Here is a 22,495-nt window from a genome sequence, read left to right as displayed (position 1 = left end):
ACTGAAGACCGCTGGAACTGAAGACCGGAGCCGGAGCGTGGAGGATCCTCTTCATACGATTGCCACCATACACTGAATAGGAATTCAAGGTACGCAATTAAAAATGGCGTCCCTTGAATTCCTATTGGCTGATTTGAGCCTTCAAATTCATATCAGCCAATAAGATGCAAGCTACTTTAATTCTATTGGCCGATTTGAATAGCCAATAGAATAAGAGCTACTGTAATTCTATTGGCTGATTAGAATAGCCAATAGAATTACAGTAGCTCTTATTCTATTGGCTATTCAAATCAGCCAATAGAATTAAAGTAGCTTGCATCCGATTGGCTGATTTGAATTTGAAGGCTCAAATCAGCCAATAGGAATTCAAGGGACGCCATTTTTAATTGCGTACCTTGAATTCCTATTCAGTGTATGGCGGCGATTGTATGAAGAGGATCCTCTACGCTCTGGCTCCGGTCTTCAGTTCCAGAGGTCTTCAGTTCCAGCGTCGCCGATCTTCAGTTCCAGCATCGCCGATCTTCAGTTCCAGATGGACGGTCTTCAGCTCCGTGGTCATCGGTCTTCAACTCCTCCGCTCCACCCCTGGCTGGATCCTGGAAGAAGAAGAGGTCGCCGCCTGGAACAAGACTTCTCTGCCTGGAACAGGACCTTCTCCGCCAGTCTTCAGGACAGGTAAGGAGCACTTGGGGGTTAGACTTAGGTTTTTTTAAGGGGGGATTGGGTGGGTTAGAGTAGGGGTATGTGGGCGGTGGGTTGTAATGGGGGGTTGTTGTTTTTTTTACAGGTAAAAGAGCTGATTACTTTGGGGCAATGCCCCACAAAAGGCCCTTTTAAGGGCTGGTAATAGAGCTGATTACTTTTGTAATTTAGATTAGGGTAGAGAATTTTTTTTATTTTGGGGGCTTTGTTATTTTATTAGGGGGCTTAGAATAGGTGTAATTAGCTTAAAATCTTGTAATCTTTTTTTTTATTTTTTGTAATTTAGTGTTTGTTTTTTTTGTAATTTAGTTTAGTGTATTTAATTGTATTTTAGTTTAGATATTTGTAGTTTATTTAATTAATTTATTGATAGTGTAGGTGTATTTGTAACTTAGGTTAGGATTTATTTTACAGGTAAATTGGTAATTATTTTAACTAGGTAGCTATTAAATAGTTATTAACTATTTAATAGCTATTGTACCTAGTTAAAATAAATACCAAGTTACCTGTAAAATAAATATAAACCCTAAAATATCTACAATGTAATTATTAATTATATTGTAGCTATCTTAGGGTTTATTTTATAGGTAAGTATTTAGTTTTAAATAGGAATAATTTAGTTAATATTATTAATATTATTTAGATTTATTTTAATAATAATTAAGTTAGGGGTGTTAGAGTTAGATAGGGTTAATATAGTTAATATATATAATATAATAACTATATTAACTATATTAACCCTAATATAATTAGGGTTAATATAGTTAATATAGGTGGCGGCGGTGTAGGGGGGTCAGATTAGGGGTTAATATATTTAATATAGGTGGCGGCGGTGTAGGGGGATTAGATTAGGGGTTAATATATTTAATATAGGTGGCGGCGGTGTAGGGGGATTAGATTAGGGGGTAATACATTTATTATAGGTGACGGCGGTGTAGGGGGATTAGATTACAGGCAAAAGAGCTGATTACTTTGTGACAATGCCCTGCAAAAAGCCCTTTTAAGGGCTGGTAATAGAGCTGGTTACTTTGGGGCAATGCCCCGCAAAAGGCCCTTTTAAGGGCTGGTAATAGAGCTGGTTACTTTGGGGCAATGCCACGCAAAAGGCCCTTTTCAGGGCTATTTGTAGGGTTAGACTTAGGTTTAGTGGTAGGGAAATTTTAGTATTTTAGGGGTTAATAAATGTAATATAGGTGGCGGCGGTATAGGGGGATTAGATTAGGGGTTAATAATTTTAATATAGGTGGCAGCGGTGTAGGGGGATCATATTAGGGGTAATATAGTTTTAATAGGTGGCGGCGGTGTAGGGGGATCATATTAGGGGGTAATATAGTTTAATGTAGGTGGCGGCGGGATAGGGGGCTCACATTAGGGGTTAATATAGTTTAAATAGGTGGCGGCGGTGTAGGGAGATCATATTAGGGGGTAATATAGTTTAAATAGGTGGCGGCGGTGTAGGGGGATCATATTAGGGGGTAATATAGTTTAAATAGGTGGCGGCGGTGTAGGGGGATCATGTTAGGGGTTAATATAGTTTAAATAGGTGGCAGCGGTGTAGGGGGATCACATTAGGGTTTTAATATAGTTTAAATAGGTGGCGGCGGGGTAGGGGGATCACATTAGGGGTTAATATAGTTTAAATAGGTGGCGGCGGTGTAGGGGGATCATATTAGGGGTAATATAGTTAATGTAGGTGGCGGCGGGGTAGGGGGCTCAAATTAGGGGGTAAAACATTTAATGTAGCTAGCGGGGGTGTAGGGGGATCAGATTAGGGGGTAATACATATAATATAGGTGGCGGCGGGGTCTGGGAGCGGAGCTTTAGGGGTTAATACATTTATTATTAGGAGTGAGAGGGGGGATTGCGGATAGAGGGGTATACGTGTCGAGCTATGTTTGGGAGGCGTGTTAGACAGTACGGGGTGATTTTTTAACTTAGTCAGTTTTTTTATGCGGCGGCAGTTTCTAAAGTGCTGTAAGTCACTGGCGACTCCAGAAATTTGTACTTACGCAGATTTCTGGACATCGCTAGTTTGTCAGACTTACGGCACTTAAGCATCTGACGGCGCCGTATATGTGATAGCTCGAGTTGCGAGCTGAAACTACGGGCGGCGCAGGTTTCCACGCTTGCGCCAAAACCTGCGACGTATATCGGATTGCGCCCCTGGAATATAAGTTTTTGCGTTCCATTGGCTTATATGGGAGAAGTTAAATCGGTCACAATATTTTCTTTGCGCGCCTCGGGTTTATGCTCGTGCGCAAACTTTTTACTTTTAAATTGAAATCAGAGCACCTCCATCTAGTGAAGGTAAAATGCACTCAACTCATAATCTATTCCTTATTAATCTAATAGAAAAATAGATATATACAAAATTGTTTTTTAAGATACTATATACTGAAAACAGAATAATCTGAGTTATATTCACTGCAGTATTTAATTTTTCCCTCTCCTCAGTGAAGCCTTTTTTTTAACACCTGAGACCTCATATCTGAACCCTTATAACTTTTTGTGCAATATTTTTTTTAATAGTTTTTATTAGATTGGTGTTATTATGAGTGTAACTGTACTTTGTAATATATACTTGATGTGTTTTGTGACACTTTTTCGTTTTGCAAAACAATTAACCAGAGCTCGCAATATCCTGACAAGCATGAATTTCGATTGCGCTCAGTCGATCGCGTTTATTTTCAACATTTGAGCAAAAAACCTGACGTACATTAACACGTGTGATAAACCTTTTTTCCTCTAGCCCATGATTATCTAACAAAAATAAATAATTGCTTTTTTCCTAAATGATTAGCTTAAAAAAAAAATACTTAAATAAGAAATGATAAAATAATTAATATAATGCTATTTTAATTTAACCCCATTGCTCCTAAGCCTCCTAAGCTGATTTTGATTTTTTTTTTGCTGCTTACATTTAAATACTATTGTAAGTCATATTTTAGTGAGTGACCAACACAAATGATACTTTTTTTTCTTTTTCTGCAGAACCAGCAGTTTCATAATATAGCATTATTATATTTATATTTCACTGTGGATACAAAGGCTGCTTTGAAAATATTTGTAAAAATATTTTTTTTTTATGATTTTAGTAAATAACTTTCACCTAGATTACGAGTTTTGAGCGCTATAGGGAAAGTAAAGAACACAACAAAAGTTGTGTTATTTAACCCCCTATAGCACTGCCATTACAAGTTTAAAAAAACCCTGGCTTGTGCGGGCGATATGGAGATTTTGAGCTCCATACCGCACCAAAAACAAGCAGTGCTTTAACGTGCTCGTGCATGCTTTCCCCATAGACATCAATGGTGAGAGCCGGAAAAAAAAGTCTAACACCTGCGAAACAAAAGCTCCGTAACGCAGCCCCATTGATGTCTATGGGGAAAAACATAATTTATGTAAGAACTTACCTGATAAATTCATTTCTTTCATATTAGCAAGAGTCCATGAGCTAGTGACATATGGGATATACATTCCTACCAGGAGGGGCAAAGTTTCCCAAACCTTAAAATGCCTATAAATACACCCCTCACCACACCCACAATTCAGTTTAACGAATAGCCAAGAAGTGGGGTGATAAGAAAGGAGCGAAAGCATCAAAAATAAGGAATTGGAATAATTGTGCTTTATACAAAAAAAACACATAACCACCACAAAAAAGGGTGGGCCTCATGGACTCTTGCTAATATGAAAGAAATTAATTTATCAGGTAAGTTCTTACATAAATTATGTTTTCTTTCATGTAATTAGCAAGAGTCCATGAGCTAGTGTAATAACCCAAATATTATTTCTGGAATTACAATATGTACAAATATCTTTTTCACATAAAATGCTTGAACTGAACTTAATATGTGATAATGGTGTTTGTTCCTTTATTTCACAACCATTACTTATCTGAGAAACAGTGGCTATGATAAAAAGGTATTTAATTTTATGAGACAGAGTATAGGATAACATATGCTTAATGTTAGCCTTTGTCTCTCTGATCTCATTAAGCAAGCAGTGAGAGTATGGCAGAAACATGTGTGTAAACAAACAAGCAAAATAAATGAATGATAATAAAGATCTTTTAGCTCACCAATTGTCAGATATGGTTAAGGTCTCAGAGTGCTGAAATACTGTGGATAAAGCAACGAAAGATGGAAGTGAGCTTGGTGAAGTAATTTAGCTGTGGAAAGCGGTACAGCAAGCTGAACGAACTCGGCGTCAGCGTGGAGGTAAGTGAAAGTTGGAGCGGCCGCCCGTGACGTCAGAGGAAGTTCCGATGCAACAGCTGTTGGAGTCTTGTCAGGCTTCAGAGGTACGATGTTCCGTAACAGCAACTGAGCAGAGAGTGTAATACGGAGAGGCACAGCATTCACAACAAGCAGCAGCAAGTAAAAGGTAACTGATTCTTGATCAGATGAGTCACAAATGAAAGAGAGGCTGAGTATAACAGGTGTAACCAGCTAATACCAAGCAATGAAGCTATAGGCTTCATTGCTTATAAAGGTAGAAAAAACGAAAATGAGGCTAAAGCAGGATTCAGTCCTTAAAGAGACAGTACTGTGACAGAGGGCCCCCCCAAAATGAACCACTCCGTGGTTCAAGGTTTCGGACGATCCGGATGCCGTCTATGAAAAATAGAAACCAACCGAGGAGCTGACAGGTTTGCAGAAGGTTCCCAAGAATCATCCTCCGAGGAATAACCCTTCCAACGGATCAAATATTGCAATTTTCCCGAAACAATCCTTGAGTCAAGAATCGTTTGAATTTCAAATTCTGTTTCTGGTACAAGTGGTGGTTGGTGAGCAGAAGGCAGAGTAGCCCCTCTCAGAGCTTTATAAGGCTTTAATAAACTTACATGAAAAGTTGGATGAATTTTATAGTGGGAAGGTAAATCAAGGGTAATTGCATTGCTATTAATAATTTTAATGATAGGAAATGGTCCAATGAAGAATTTGTTCAATTTCCTAGTAGGAGTTGTTAAACGTAAATGTTTAGTGGATAACCATACCAAGTCTCCAGGTGAGTAGGTAGGTGATGGTCTTCGTCGTAGATTATAATAATTCTGTTGTCTCTTCTGAGCAGACCTTATGTTGTCCGATAGAATTGAGAATGTTTCAGCAATTGTGTTAGTAGTATCTGTCACAACTGGACAGGCACTATCTATTTGAGTGTTGAGATGGAATGTGGGGTGAAAACCATAATTTGCAAAAAATGGAGTAGTTTGTATAGAGGTGTGATAGGAGTTGTTGTGAGCGAATTCTGCCAGAGGGAGTAAAGATGTCCAATTATCCTGATGCTGCGTTACATAGCACCTTAAATACTCTTCTAACCATTGATTGGTTCTCTCACATTGCCCATTAGTCTGGGGATGATAGGCAGTACTTAAGCGTCTTTCGATTTGTAATGCATTACATAATTCCTTCCATAACCGAGATGTAAATTGCGTTCCCCTGTCTGTTGTTATGGATTGGGGTATTCCATGTAGCTTTACAACATGTTGGATAAGTAGGTTAGCAGTTTCAAAAGATGTTGGCAATTTATGAAAAGGAATAAAATGGGACATCTTGCTGAATAGGTCTACTACCACCATAATCGTTTTATTCCCATCTGAGTTTGGTAAATCGACAATAAAATCTGTGGCTATGTGAGTCCAGGGTTTGTCTGGAGCGGGTAGAGAGAGTAGATAACCGATTGGTTTTTGTTTGTCTATTTTGGAGGTAGTGCAAGTCTCACAACATTGTATGTAAGTTCTTATATCCTCTTGCATCTTTGGCCACCAGTATGATCTTTTAATCAATTCTAGGGTTCTATGAATTCCAGGGTGTCCACTGAGTTTGCTATTATGCAGGCTTTTAAGTAGGGAATTTCTGCAAGATGGTGGTACGTATAGTCTATTGGCGTAATAAAATAATCCATCATTACGTTTTTCAAGCTTTTCCTTTGGAAAAGTGGTATCCAGGAGTTGTTCCTGTTGGAGATTCCCATCTTGTTTGAAAAGTAGTCCAATATTACTCTGTATACAGTTTTCAGGAATTACAGTGCCATGATACGTTAAGTTAGTGGGTTTCGGAGGTAATCTTGATAGGATGTCTGCTTTAGAATTTTTAGATGCTGGTCTATATGTAATGATATAAGAAAACCTAGTGAAGAACAAACTCCATCTAACTTGTCTTGAGGTGAGAGTTTTATGTGTCTTTAGGTATTGTAAATTCCTATGATCAGTATAAATCTGAATAGGAATTTTTGTACCCTCAAGGAGGTGCCTCCAGTGCTCTAATGCTGCTTTCATTGCCAGTAACTCCTTCTCACCGACATGATAGTTTAGTTCAGAAGTAGTTAAAACGCGTGAGTAGTAAGCTATTGGATGCATAGGTTCTTGTGCTGAATTTCTCTGAGAAAGGATAGCACCAATTGCATAGTGAGAAGCATCAACCTCCAGTATATACTGGAGATTGGGATCTGGATACTTAAGAATTGGTGCTGTTGTAAAACTTGTCTTTAGGAACTGGAAGACTTGTTCAGTCTCAGGTGTCCAGTTGAAAGGTCTGTCTGTTTTAGTGAGATTTGTTAGGGGTTTTGTTATACCAGCAAAGTTTTTAATGAATTTGCGGTAGAAATTTGAAAACCCAAGGAACTTTTGGATGTCACGTTTATTCCTTGGAGTGGGCCAATCAAGGACAACTTGAATTTTGTTAGGTTCCATTGATATGCCACTTGGTGTTATATTATAACCCAGGAATGTAATATTTTGTGTATGAAAAATACATTTTTCTAACTTAGCATAAAGACTGTGTGCTTTCAATCTGTGTAAAACTGCACGGACATGTTTAACGTGTTCCTGATAGTTAGATGAATATATGAGAATGTCATCTAGATATATTACCATGGATGTGTCTAATAAATCCCTGAAAATATCATTAATAAATCGCTGAAATGTGGCTGGGGCATTACAGAGCCCAAAAGGCATGACTGTATATTCATACAGTCCATACCTAGTTCTGAACGCGGTTAGCCACTCATCTCCTGGTCTTATTCGGATGAGGTTATAGGCTCCTCTCAGATCAAGTTTTGTAAAGATGTTTGCACCTTTTAGCCTTTCAATAAGTTCAGGGATCAAGGGTAATGGGTATCTGTCTTTAAGTGTTCTTTTGTTTAATTCCCTGTAATCTACTATTGGCCGTAAAGTTTGGTCTTTATTTCTGACAAAAAATATGCCTGCTCCAGCTGGTGAGGTTGAGGGTCTTATGAACCCTTTTCTTAAGTTTTCATTAATATAAGTTTTTAAATTCTGTAGTTCTGGTTCTGAAAGTGGGAATATGTGTCCGTAAGGTATGTCAGATCCTGGGATTAAGTCTATAGGACAGTCATATGGACGATGAGGGGGCAGATTTTCTGCCTCTGTCTTACTGAAAACTTGTTTTAGATCATCATACTCCAAAGGGAGATTTGACTCAGTTAGTGCTAGTATAGGTATCTGGGGATTGCATGTTGTCATGCAATATTCTGAGTTGAAATCAAATGTACTAGTTAACCAGTTAATTGTGGGTTGATGTATTTGTAACCATTGTAACCCTAACACTATATGAAAAATAGGAGATTGTATCACATCAAATGTAATGTATTCCCTGTGGGATGTGTGAGTGGTTACCAGGATAGGAATGGTTTGATGTGTTATTGGTCCTGTTTCTAACTTTTTACCATCAATAAGACGCACCATTACAGGTTTGTTTTTTGCAATAAGGGGAATTTTATTCAATTTTACATAATTAGTGTCAATGTAGCAGGAAAAAGCTCCAGAATCTATGACTGCTTTAGAGTGGAAGAGTCGGTGATCCCACTGTAAGGAGACAGGAAGTAAGCAGTTAGTCATTTCTGTGGTTAAGGACAAAATTGCAGAACTTGAGAGTTCAGGCTTACCCTTTTTTTGTTTCTTGAGGGTTGGGCAAGTTGTAACCTCATGATCTTTTGAGCCACAATAGAGACATAGATGATTTGTCCTACGTCTTAATTTTTCTTCTGGAGACAGGGGTCCTCGGATTACTCCGATCTCCATAGGCTCATCAGATGTACGTTGTGTGTGTGATGTAAGTCTATTTTCTGTCAATTTTGTATGTGAGTCATAAGTAGATTTTTCTAACTTCCTTTCCCTGAGCCTGTGGTCAATCTTAATTGAGAGCTGCATTAATTGCTCAAGATCTTCTGGTAGATCTATTCTCGCAAACTCATCTTTAATTGCCTCTGAGAGGCCAATCCTGAATTGATTTCTAAGGGAAATCTGATTCCAACCGGAATCTTGCTGCCAAATTTTAAACTCCGAAATGTAATCCTCCACTGCCCTTTTTTGCTGTCTGAGAGACCTTAATTTATTATCAGCTGTTAGCTGTTTGTGTGGATCCTCATATAGAGAGGAAAGGGCTTTAAAAAATTCATCAATGGAGTTCAGTATAGGGTCATTCCGTTCAAATAAGCTATCCGCCCATGCTCTAGGCTCTCCTCTGAGGTAGGATATGACAGTTAATACCTTAATTTTGTCAGTGCTAAAAGTTTTGGGCTTCAAAGTGATAAAGAGTATACACGAATTCAAGAACTGCCTAAAAAGTTTTCGATCTCCAGAAAATTTTTCTGGAGGACTTACAGGTGGTTCAATAATAGTTTCTGTTTGGGGTTGTATGGGTTTTAAACTATCTTGTATGATTTTTCTAAGTGTCTGATTTTCAACCTGCAACTCCCTTAGACCAACATTTAACTGATCTACTTTTTGATCTAATGTTGCAACGTAATTTGAGAGTTCCATAGGATCCATCACTATGGTTTTTTCGTTTTGGCTTGGTATTTCTGTAATAACCCAAATATTATTTCTGGAATTACAATATGTACAAATATCTTTTTCACATAAAATGCTTGAACTGAACTTAATATGTGATAATGGTGTTTGTTCCTTTATTTCACAACCATTACTTATCTGAGAAACAGTGGCTATGATAAAAAGGTATTTAATTTTATGAGACAGAGTATAGGATAACATATGCTTAATGTTAGCCTTTGTCTCTCTGATCTCATTAAGCAAGCAGTGAGAGTATGGCAGAAACATGTGTGTAAACAAACAAGCAAAATAAATGAATGATAATAAAGATCTTTTAGCTCACCAATTGTCAGATATGGTTAAGGTCTCAGAGTGCTGAAATACTGTGGATAAAGCAACGAAAGATGGAAGTGAGCTTGGTGAAGTAATTTAGCTGTGGAAAGCGGTACAGCAAGCTGAACGAACTCGGCGTCAGCATGGAGGTAAGTGAAAGTTGGAGCGGCCGCCCGTGACGTCAGAGGAAGTTCCGATGCAACAGCTGTTGGAGTCTTGTCAGGCTTCAGAGGTACGATGTTCCGTAACAGCAACTGAGCAGAGAGTGTAATACGGAGAGGCACAGCATTCACAACAAGCAGCAGCAAGTAAAAGGTAACTGATTCTTGATCAGATGAGTCACAAATGAAAGAGAGGCTGAGTATAACAGGTGTAACCAGCTAATACCAAGCAATGAAGCTATAGGCTTCATTGCTTATAAAGGTAGAAAAAACGAAAATGAGGCTAAAGCAGGATTCAGTCCTTAAAGAGACAGTACTGTGACAGCTAGTGACGTATGGGATAGGAGATACCCAGGATGTGGAACTTCCACGCAAGAGTCACTAGAGAGGGAGGGATAAAATAAAGACAGCCAATTCCGCTGAAAAATTAATCCACTACCCAAATCAAAAGTTTCAACTTTTATAATGAAAAAAACTGAAATTATAAGCAGAAGAATCAAACTGAAATAGCTGCCTGAAGTACTATTCTACCAAAAACTGCTTCTGAAGAACAAAAAACATCAAAATGGTAGAATTTAGCAAAAGTATGCAAAGAAGACCAAGTTGCTGCTTTGCAAATCTGATCAACAGAAGCTTCATTCTTAATAGCCCAGGAAGTAGAAACTGACCTAGTAGAATGAGCCGTAATCCTTTGAGGCGGGGATTTACCCGACTCCACACAAGCATGATGAATCAAAAAAGCTTTAACCAAAATGCCAAAGAAATGACAGAAGCCTTCTGACCTTTCCTAAAACCAGAAAAGATAACAAATAGACTAGAAGTCTTTCTGAAATCTGAATAGCTTCAACATAATATTTCAAAACTCTTACCACATCCAAAGAATGTAAGAATCTTTCCAAAGAATTCTTAGGATAAGGACACAAGAAAAGGACAATAATTCCTCTATTAATGTTGTTAGAATTCACAACTTTAAGGTAAAAATTGAAATGAAGACAGCAAAACCACCTTATCCTGATGAAAAATCAGAAAAAGGAGACTCACAAGAAAGAGCAGATAATTCAAAAAACTGTTCTAGCTGAAAAGATGTCTAAAAGGAACAATACTTTCCATGAAAGTAATTTAAATGTCCAAAGAAAGCATATGTTCAAACGGAAGAGCCTGTAAAGCCCTCAGAACCAAAATAAGACTCAAAGGAGGAGAAATTGGCTTAATGACAGGATTGATACAAATCAAAGCCTGAACAAAACAATGAATAACAGAAAGATTAGCAAATTTGTCTGTGAAAACAGCACAGAAAAAACAGAGATTTGTCCTTAAAGGAACTTGCAGACAAACCCTTATCCAAACCATCCTGAAGAAACTATAAAAACCTAGGAATTCAAAAAGAATGCCAAGAGAATTTATGAGAAGAGCATCATGAGATTAAAATCTTCCAAACTCGATAATAAATCTTACTAGACACAGATTTACGAGCCTGCAACATAGTATTGATCACTGTGACAGAGAAACTTCTATGACTAAGTACCAAGCGTTAAATGTCCATACCATCAAATCAATAATTTGAGTTCCTGATGGAAAAAAACAAATGTTAAGATATAAAGTCTGGCCTTAAATGGAAGTGACCAAGATTGGCAACTGGACATCCGAACAAGAGCCATATACCAGGACCTGTGCGACCTTGCTGGAGCCACTAGCAACACAAAGATTGCTCCCTGATGATTTTGAAAATCACTCTAAAAAGAACCTGATGCGAAAAAATATAGGCAGATTGATAACTCCAAGGAAGTGTCAATGCATACACTGCTTCCGCCTGAGGATCCCCGGACCTGAATAGGCCTCTGGGAAGTTCCTTGTTTAGATGAAATGCCATCAGAACTATTTCTGGAAGCCCTCACATCTGAACAATTTGAAAAAAAAAACACATCTGGGTAAAGAAACCATTCTCCCGGATGTAAAGCTTGATTGACAGAAATAATCTGCTTCCCAATTGTCTATACCTGGGAAAAGGACCACAGAAATTAGACAGGAGCTGAATTTAGCCCAAGCAAATATCCGAGATACTTCTTTCACAGCCTAAGGACTGAGAGTCCAACCCTGATGATTGACATACGCCACAGTTGTGACATTGTCTGTCTGAAAAACAATAAACGTCTCTTTCTTAAAAAAAACCCAAAACTGAAGAACTCTGAGAATGCACGGAGTTCCAAAATATCAAATGGTAATCTCGCCTCCTGAGATTTCCAAACCCCTTGTGCTGACAGAGATCCTCAGACAGCCTCTCAACCTAAAAGACTCGCATCTGTAGAGATCATGGTCCAGGTTGAATGAACCGAAGAGACCCGTAGAACTAAATGATGGTGATTTTAACCACTAAATCAAAGATAGTCAAACATTGGGATTCAAAGATATAAAAAGTGATATCCTAGAATCCCTGCACCATTAATTCAGCATAAAAAACTGGAAAGGTTTCCTATGAAAAAGAACAAAGCGAATCGAATCCAATGCTGCAGCCATGAGACCTAAAATTTCCATGCATATATAGCAACTGAAGGAAATAATAGAGACTGAAGGTTCCGACAAACGGAACCCAATAAAATTGTCACTTGTCTGTTAGAGACAAAGATATTGACACAATCTATCTGGAAACCTAAAAAAGGTGACCCTTGTGTGAAGAATCAAGGAGCTTTTGATAAAAAGATCCTCTAACCATGTCTTGAAGAAACAACAAAGTTGAATCGTATGTGATTCCGCAGAACGAAAAGACTGAGCCAGTACCACAAGACTGTCCAAATAAGGAACACTGAGAACCTTGAAAAGATTCTTAGAGCTGTCTCTAGACCAGAAGGAAAAGCAACAAACTGGTAATGCTTGTCAAAAAAAGAGAATCTCAGAAAATGAAAATAATCTGAATGAAAACAGAAAATGAAGATATGCATCTATTGTATCTATTGTAAACAAATAATGCCATCACTGACCAAAAAGGCAGAATAGACCATATAAACACCATTCTAAAAGATGGTACACTTATATGACAATTCAAAAAGATTTTCTATCTTTGGAACAATGAATAGTTTTGAATAAAACCCCCAAACCCTGTTCCTAAAATGGAACTGGTATAAATACCCCAGAAAACTCCAGGTCTGAGCAGCGCCTTGAGCCCCAACGGATGACCAGCCGCGCTTCACAAGTACCCAAAACATATAGGTCTGAAACACACTTCAGGAAAGTGTTAGCCTTACTGGAATAGCTGGAATATGATAGAGAAAAAAGACTTCTCACAGACGGTTTTACTCTGAATTCTATTCTGTACCCAAAATCTAAGAAGTTTGGACCGAATAGAACCAAACAAATTTCAAAAAAGTCTTAACCTTCCCCTTACCAGCTAAGCTGGAATAAGAACCGCACCTACATGCAAATTTGGGGAGCTGACTTTGAACTTTTAAAAGGCTTAATTGAATGAAGAAAAAACTTCCAATTATAAACATGTTACTTGGGGAAGAATTTAGGATTCTGTTCCTTAGTAAGAACAAAAAACTAATATAAGCTTAAAGTTTAGTCTTAGAACTCAATCTTGAAGCCCAGAGTAACAGTTAAAGAATTGAATCCAATTATGAACCAATTATGAATTATGGAAAACAAAAAGTTCTTCTAGCTAAAATAGCTAAAGACATAGATTAAACCTCATTTGCGAAAATATCAAAAAATGACGACACAAATGAAATTATTAGCATGTTGATCAAGTTAAAGGACCAGTCAATAAATTTGATTTGCATAACCAACAAATGCAAGATAACAAGACAATGCAATAGCACTTAGTCTGAACTTCAAATGAGTAATAGATTTTTGTCCCTTTAACAATGCTAAACAAATCATAATCCGATACTTGATCTTAAAGTATCCAACCAGAAAGATGAAGCAATTGCAACATCAGCCAAATAAATTACAGGTCTAAGAAAAGTACCTGAAAATAAATAATTTTCCTTAAATAAGATACAACCATCTGAAGGAAAAAAATAAATACTATTTGCTATAGTAATAATAGTATGTTTAGAAGAAGTAGAGATAGCCCCATTAACTTGGGGAATCTTTCCTCAAAACTGAAAACTAACTGCCGGCAAAGAATACAATTTAAAAACCTTAAAGAAGGAATAAAAGAAAATTCTCATCCTATTCCATTCCCTAGTATCAGGAACTGGAAAAAAACCTCTGAAGAAACCACAGAAGATTAATAAGCAGAATTTAAATGTTAGCTAGTCTTTAAAATCAAAAGAACTAGTTACTTCAATATCCAAAATAATCAACACCTTTTCAACAAAGAACAAATGTACTCTATTAAAAAATAAAAAAGTAGATTTGTTAGTGTCAATATCTAATGAAGAAAAATTCTGAATGAGAAAAAACACCATCAGAGAAGGATAATTCAGTATGTTGTTGGTCATTTGAAACTTCATCAACTAAAAAAGAAGTTTTAAAAAGACCTAAAAATTTTATTAGAAGGCGGGATGTCAGACAAAGCCTTAAAAATAGAATCAGAAAAATATTCTTATAAATTTCTTTTACATAAGATGTAAAAAGAATAGCAATATATAAAGCATATATACTAATAGACTCTGCATGTAAAAGTTTATCATGATAACTTAATACAAACCATAGCTAAAGATAAACATTCATAACATTAAAATAAATGAACTTAGCTTTGGTGGGACTGATATCAGTCAACAGGAATCCCTCAGCATTTTCTGATACAGGAACAGTGTTTGAAATATCTTGCAATATGTAATAGAAAAAAACAACATATAAAGCAAAATTTATCAAATTCCTTAAATGACAGTTTCAGGAATGGGAAAAAAATGCAAAATAAACAAGCCTCTAGCAACCAGAAGCAACAAAAAAGTGAGACTTAAATAATGTGAAAAAAAGTGGCGCTAAGTATAACGCCCACATTTTTTGGTGCCAAGTATGACAAAAAAACGTCTGTAACACACATGCGTCAAAAAATGGCACAATCACGAACAAACTTCCGGCGTCAACTATAGCGCCGGAAATGACAAAAAATTTGCACCAAAAAAGTTTGCGCCAAGAATGACACAATAAATTAAAGCATTTTCTGCCCTGCGAGCCTAACAGCCCGCAAGGAAAAAAGTCAATTTGAATATTTTTAAGGTAAGAAAAAATATTAATTCATAAGCATTTTCCCAAAAAAATGAAACTGACAGTCTGAAAGAAGGAATACTGAATATCCTGAATCATGGCAAATATAAGTTTAAAACATATATTTAGAACTTTACATATAAAGTGCCCAACCATAGCTTAGAGTGTCATAAATAAAATAAGACTTACTTACCCTAAGACACTCATCTACATATAGTAGATAGCCAAACCAGTACTGAAACGAGAATCAGTAGAGGTAATGGTATATAAGAGTATATCGTCGATCTGAAAAGGGAGGTAGGAGAAGAAATCTCAACGACCGATAACAGAGAACCTATTAGACATGTGCATGGCAAAAAAATTTGGTTCGGTTCGGATCGATTCGGAATTTTTCGAAGTTCGGTTCGGATTGATTCAAATTCGGAAAATTCTGAATCGATTCGTTTCGGATTCGTTTCGGATTCATTCGGATTCGAAGAAATTCGGCTGGATTCGGTTCGATTCGGTTCGATTCGGTTTGTAAATTCGGCATTTCGGTAAGTGTTAGGTGGGATTAGACTAGTATTATACTGTATATTAGGTGTTAACCTAACATACTGTACAATACTAGTGTAATCCCAATGGCCATCCGAATTTACGAATCGATTCGGTTCAATTCGGTTCAATTCGGAAAATTCGGCAGAATTTTAATTCGGAAATTCGGTTCGATCCGAATCGCCGAATTTTCCGAATTTCCGAATCGAACCGAAACGAATCGCACATGTCTAGAACCTATGAAATAGATCCCCTAGAGGAAGACCATTGTATTCAAATAGGCAATACTATCTTCACATCCCTCTGACATTCACTGCACTCTGAGAGGAACCGGGCTTCAGCCTGCTGCGAAGCGCATATCAACGTAGAATCTAGCACAAACTTACTTCACCACCTCCATGGGAGGCAAAGTTTGTAAAACTGAATTGTGGGTGTGGTGAGGGGTGTATTTATAGGCATTTTAAGGTTTGGGAAACTTTGCCCCTCCTGGTAGGAATGTATATCCCATACGTCACTAACTCATGGACTCTTGCTAATTACATGAAAGAAAAGAAAATACAGTTTAAACCTAACACCCTAACATAAACCCCACGTCTAAACATCCCTAATCTGCTGCCCCTGACATTGCCGATGCCTGCCTACAGTTATTAACCCCTAATCTGCCACTCCCGATATTGCCACCACATAAATAAAATTATTAACCCCTAATGTGCCGCTCCTGATATCGCTGCCACTATACTAAAGTTATTAACCCCTATTCTGACGCACCCCAACATTGCCGCAACTATATTAAAGTTATTAACCCCTATTCCGCCGCTCCCCAACATCGCCGCAACTAAAGTTATTAACCACTAAACCTCTTGCCCAGGACCGTCTTTAGCACAGGGTAAAAGGGGCAGTTGCCCTGGGCCCAGTCTTTGATGAGGGGCCCGAGTCCTAAAAAAAAAAAAATTTAGTTCATGCCTGCTGATGTCATGTGACATGGGACACACACACACACAGTCAGTCCTAATATTGTCACAGTCAAAAGTTCTCTGCTTATATTTATTTGTGAGAAACTGTGCCAGACCGTGCCGATGTCATGTGACATTCCAAGCTAGTGCCATGTGCTGTTTTAGATGTGCACTGTGCAGCACTGGATGCTAAGCCCTAACTAGCCATCCAGTCAATCCAACTGCATCAGAAAAAGGTCCTGCTGAGGTTACCACTGTTACCAGGTAACTGCTCTGGTGGTGGGGATTGTTTCAAGGTAGGGCTCACTATAGGCGCATGCAGCAGAAAGCTGGAGTGGCAGGCACGTGAGGATTTGAGCATCTGTGCAGCTGCACACACCGCTCTCTTCAGTCTTGAGGCTGTGTGACTCGTCTGTATCCATGCAGCCTTGGGCAGACAGCATCCAGTCTGCTGGTCCCCTTAGCCCTGCTCTTTCTGCTGTGGCTCTAAGATCAACTAACTGAAGTTTGTTAGGAAAACATTCCTTTGTAGAAAGGTGTCAGTGAGAAGAATAAGTGAGTGTACACATGCCCCTCCCCCATGCAGCATTGTCTAGTGCAGGATGAGAGAGAACTTGTTCCTAGCAAAGTAGTGACATGTGCTGCTGTGGCTGATGTATAGTGTCATGCTGATACTTCATACATTAAGGTAAGATTTATTTTTATAGTTTTTATTTCTCTCTGTTTCAGATTTTACAGCTTCCCATAGTAGTTCTACTGTTCCAGTCAGTAAACTTATATCTGTCTGCACCTCTATGCTTCCGCCTCAGTCTTTACCTTGCTTTGCTCCTGTTGGCTGCCCTAAATCTCTTTAACCAGCTAACCTCACACCAGAATCACATTCAAAAGCATATTAAATTAATCCAGAGAGGAATTTATATATTTATTTACTTATTAGTACTGCTTAGGTCCAGTTTCACATATTGCAATTTTTTTAATGATTAGCCCAGCAGTGGATGATCCACTGCTGGGCTAATAATTTAAAAAAATATATAAAATAAATTGAGTTGTTTTTTGGGATGTTGGGGTGGAGAGCGAAATTGCATGGGGGGGGGCCCAAGAAAATGTTTGCCTAGGGTCCAGTCAGTATTAAAGACGGCCCTGCTCTTGCCTCCCACATCACTACCACTAAATACACCTATTAACCCCTAAACCGCCAGCCCTCCACATCACAACAACCTAAATTAAACTATTAACCCCTAACCCTAACATAACCCTAACCCTAGCCCTAACACCCCCTAACTTTAACATAATTAACATAATTAAAATAGAGCTAAATTAAACTTACAATTATTAACTAAATAAACATATTAACCCCTAAACCGCCAGCCCCCACATTGCAACAACCTAAATTAAACTAGATTAGATTAGATTTGTTTTTATTGTCATTGTACAAAGTAGGAAAACAGAGACAACGAAATTATATTTGAAAATCTAACCAATCCTTTACACAGATAGTACTATAATGGTAAAACTAATGGATAGCAAAAAATTCAAGTGACTTGTGCAAAAAAAATTCTATACCGCAAAAATAAATACAATGCAATTGTAATAAAGTGCAAGTGCAAGTGCAAAAAAAAAATCAGTTCCATACAAAAAAGTATATATGTGTGTCAAAAAAAAAGTGTAATAAAAAATTAGTCATCTTGCACACATATGTGTATATTTGCATTATATATATGATGTGAATCGTGAGTGTTTTATATGAATCACATGTGTATTTTATATTATATGTGTTATGTGAATGTAGAGTGGGGTGAGAAAGGACCATTAACAGTATAGTCAATTAAATTAAAACCATTAATTTAGCACTTTCTTCAATATAAAAAAAAAATCTAATCATCAGAAGGATAAAAATTCAAAAAATTAAAAAAGCTGTAGGCATAAAAGAGATTTTTAAAAATTATTATTTAGCATGGCTCTTGGAAAGAAATTATTCCGAAACCTAGCAGTTTTTCCTTTTAAGCTTCTATAACGTCTCCCAGATGGTAAAAGGGCAAATAGTCTGTTGCTAACATGGAAGGGATCATGAATAATTCGATAGGCCTTTAGAAGACTACGTCTGCTTTGAAGATCTTCAATGACCTATGATATACTGGGCGGTTTTAACTACCCGTTGCAGAGCTTTGCGATCAGAATTAGTACAGTTTCCATACCATACTGTGATACAGTTAGTGAGAATATTCTCAATAGTACAGCGATAAAAATTAATTAAAATCTGAGTAGATAAATTAACTTTTTTCAGTGTTCTTAAAAAGTAGAGACGTTGTTGTGCTTTTTTCACTAAAGTTGAGGTGTTCAAAGACCAAGTCAGATCCTCAGAGATGTGTGTGCCCAAAAACTTAAAACTTGGTACTCGTTCAACCTCAAATCCATTTATATAAATGGGCAAATGTAAACATCGATTAGATTTCCTAAAATCAATAATAATTTCTTTAGTTTTTTTAGTGTTTAGGTCCAGGTTGTTCTCAGCACATCAAGTAGCCAGATGCCTTATTTCTTCTCTATAAGCTGATTCATCGTTGTTACTGATCTGGCCTATCACAGTGGTGTCATCAGCAAACTTGATAATACTATTGGATACAAACTTAGGCAAACAGTCATGAGTAAAAAGAGAATATAGCAGTGGACTCAATACACACCCTTGTGGAACACCAGTATTAAGGGTCAGAGTAGACGAGATGTGATTACCAATTTTTACCGATTGCGGTCTGTTTGTCAAGAAGTCCAGAATCCAGTTGCATAATAAAGTATTTATGCCAAGATCATGGAGTTTGGCAACCAGCTTAATAGGAACAACTGTGTTAAATGCCGAACTAAAATCAATAAACAACATTCTAACATAGGTGTTATTGTGATCTAAGTGAGTGAGGGCAAAATGCAGAGCTGACGAGATAGCATCTTCTGTTGACCTATTTTGGTGATACGCATATTGGTTAGGATCCAATGCAGGTGGTAGGCAAGTTTTAAGATATGCCATGACCAGCCTCTCAAAACATTTCATAAAGGCTGAAGTGAGTGCAATGGGGCGAAAGTCATTAAGACAGACTGCTGTTGATTGTTTAGGCACAGGAATGATGATGGTTTCCTTAAAGCATGTAGGAACGGTTGTCAGATTAAAAATATCAGCAATTACTGTAGCCAAAACTCCAGCACAGGATCTTAACACATGTCCAGGAATATCATCAGGACCGGCCGCTTTATGTACATCCACCTTGGAGATGATCCGATATACTTCAGCAACAGAAAAACTCAGAGGTAGTTCATCTGGTGGATGCATAAGTTTAGTAATTGATTCTTTGTTCTCACGATCAAAGCGGGCATAAAAATAGTTAAGTTCGTCTGAAAAGGAAGCATCATTAATTATGGGGACTGTGCTTGAGGTTTTATAGTCAGTGATGGACTGTATACCTTGCCACATTCTTCTAGAATCAGAGTTGTTATTAAAGTGCTCTTCTATGAGTGTTTTCAAGTCAAATTTAGCTCTTTTTATTCCTTTCTTTAAATTGGATCGTGCCAAACTATAAGCCTCAGCATTACCAGTTCTAAATGCAATGTTACGGGCTTGCAATAAGAGGCGAACCTCTTTGTTCATAAAAAGGTTTTTGGTTAGGAAAGGTTTTGATCCTCTTATAGGTGGTTTCCTTGCTGATACAATAGCGAATATGATCTAAGACAGATGAAGCATACAAGTCTAGATCAACTTGAGAGTCACTCCTATCTCTTACAGCAAATGTAGTCCAGTCAGTAGATTGAAACTGTGCTTGGAGTTTTTGAGTCGCATCCTCCGGCCAAACTTTAACTATTCTTACAGAAGATTTTTCACTTTTAATTAAAGGAGAATACCTGGGGTATAAAAAAAGTGCAAGGTGATCAGATTTGCCCAAATGTGGAAGAGGTAGTGCTTTATAGGCATCAACAATATTTGTCTAAACATGATCTAATATTTAATTCTCTAATGAAGCACAGGTGACATTTTGATAAAATTTCGGTAACACAGTTTTTAAATTAGCATGATTAAAATCTCCTGCTACAATGTAGGCTCCGTCTGGTTGAGCAATTTGTTGCTTATTTATCGCTTTTTGAAGTTCTTTCATTGCAATTTTGCATTAGCATCAACCCCTAAACCTAACCATAACCCTAACGTAACCCTAATCCTAAACCTAACTCTAACCCTAACACCCTCTAACTGTAACATAATGAAATTAGATCTAAATTAAATTTACAATTATTAACTAAATAATTTCTATTTAAAACCAAATACTTACCTGTGAAATAAAACCTAGGGCACCTACAATATAACTAATAGTTATATTGTAGCTAGCTTAGGTTTAATTTTTATTTCACAGGTAAGTTTGTATTTATTTTAACTAGGTAGACTAGTTAGTAAATAGTTATTAACTATTTACTAACTACCTAGTTAAAATAAATACAAACTTACCTATGAAATAAAACCTAACCTAACAACAACAAAAAACTACCATTACAAAAAATAAAAAAAACTACCATTACAAAAAAAAAAACGAAATTATCCAAAAAAAATAAAGATTATTCCTATTCTAATACCGTTTAAAACAAAAAAAAAAAGCCTAATCTAGAATAAACTACCGAGGGCACTTAAAAGGGCCTTCTGTAGGGCATGACCCTGAGTTAAACAGCTCTTTTGCTCCAAAAAGAAAATACAAACACCCCCTAACACTATACAAACCCCCACCCCCCAAACTACCAAGGGCCCTTTGGGGGGTCCTTAAAAGAGCCTTTTGCAGGGCATTTCCCTAAGTTAAACAGCTCTTTTGCTACAAAAAAACACACCCTAAAAATATATATTACACAAAATAACAAACAAATTATCAAAAATAAAAATGTATTCCTATTCTAATATCCATTAAAAAAAACACCCCACACATAATATAAGAAACCTGTTTAGTAGAGAGAGCTGCAGTATATACTAAAACTATAAAAAGAGGCTACTACCACTTTAGCTCACTATAACTAGTGGATTCAGGAGCTGAGGAACTACTCACAGCTGCATATTCTTATTATATTGAAACAAACTGCTGCTAAGTAATATAAACTTATTGAGGAAACCTTCATATCCTCATCATCTTATAGCATTGCAGGAAGTCACCAGAGTCTCCTCACTTTCTCACTTTCTCCAAACCAATTCACTTAAAGGCCACAATAAAGGGTCCTTCAGCCTAGACCCCCTCCCCCCTTTCCCGCTGTCCTTATCAGCGGGTCATAACCAACTTCCTTTTACCCACTTCGCCCAATAGGGGGCACGCCCCTGGGTGGGGAGTCTTGCTCCCATACTCTGTTACAAACGTTTCACCCTCAATTTAAACCTGATCAAGCTTGAAATATAATGCAAGGCTAGAGGCAGACTGATAGGGGTGCAGGATTGGGACCCCTCCAGGAGACATTTAAATTAAGGACCCTGACTTAAAGCTCACTCAAGTCAGTTGCTAAAACTTCTAAATATACGGTTCATCATGGCTAACGTAATGAGGAAAAAACAAAAACCCCAGAAAAACCCAAAGAGAACTTTAACAGATCATTTTCATAGCAAACATGCTTCAGATTTAGAAAATTCAGAAGATGACTCCAGAGATTCAACCACTTCACTTAATAGACTCCCCAAATCAGACAGCCGTCGCAGAGAGGGTCCCACCCTCTCCCAGTCAAAAATTTTAGACACCACACAGACCCTGTCTGATAAAATGGACACACATTATACATCCTTACGTCAGGAGTTTAGACAATCAGTAGCTGAGTTGAAACGGGATATATCTTCAGTAAGTGAACGCACTGAAACTCTAGAGAAGAAC

Source organism: Bombina bombina, chromosome 5 (assembly GCF_027579735.1).
Source record: "Bombina bombina isolate aBomBom1 chromosome 5, aBomBom1.pri, whole genome shotgun sequence".
NCBI classification, from domain to species: Eukaryota; Metazoa; Chordata; class Amphibia; order Anura; family Bombinatoridae; genus Bombina; species Bombina bombina.
This window is presented reverse-complemented; position numbering follows the sequence as displayed.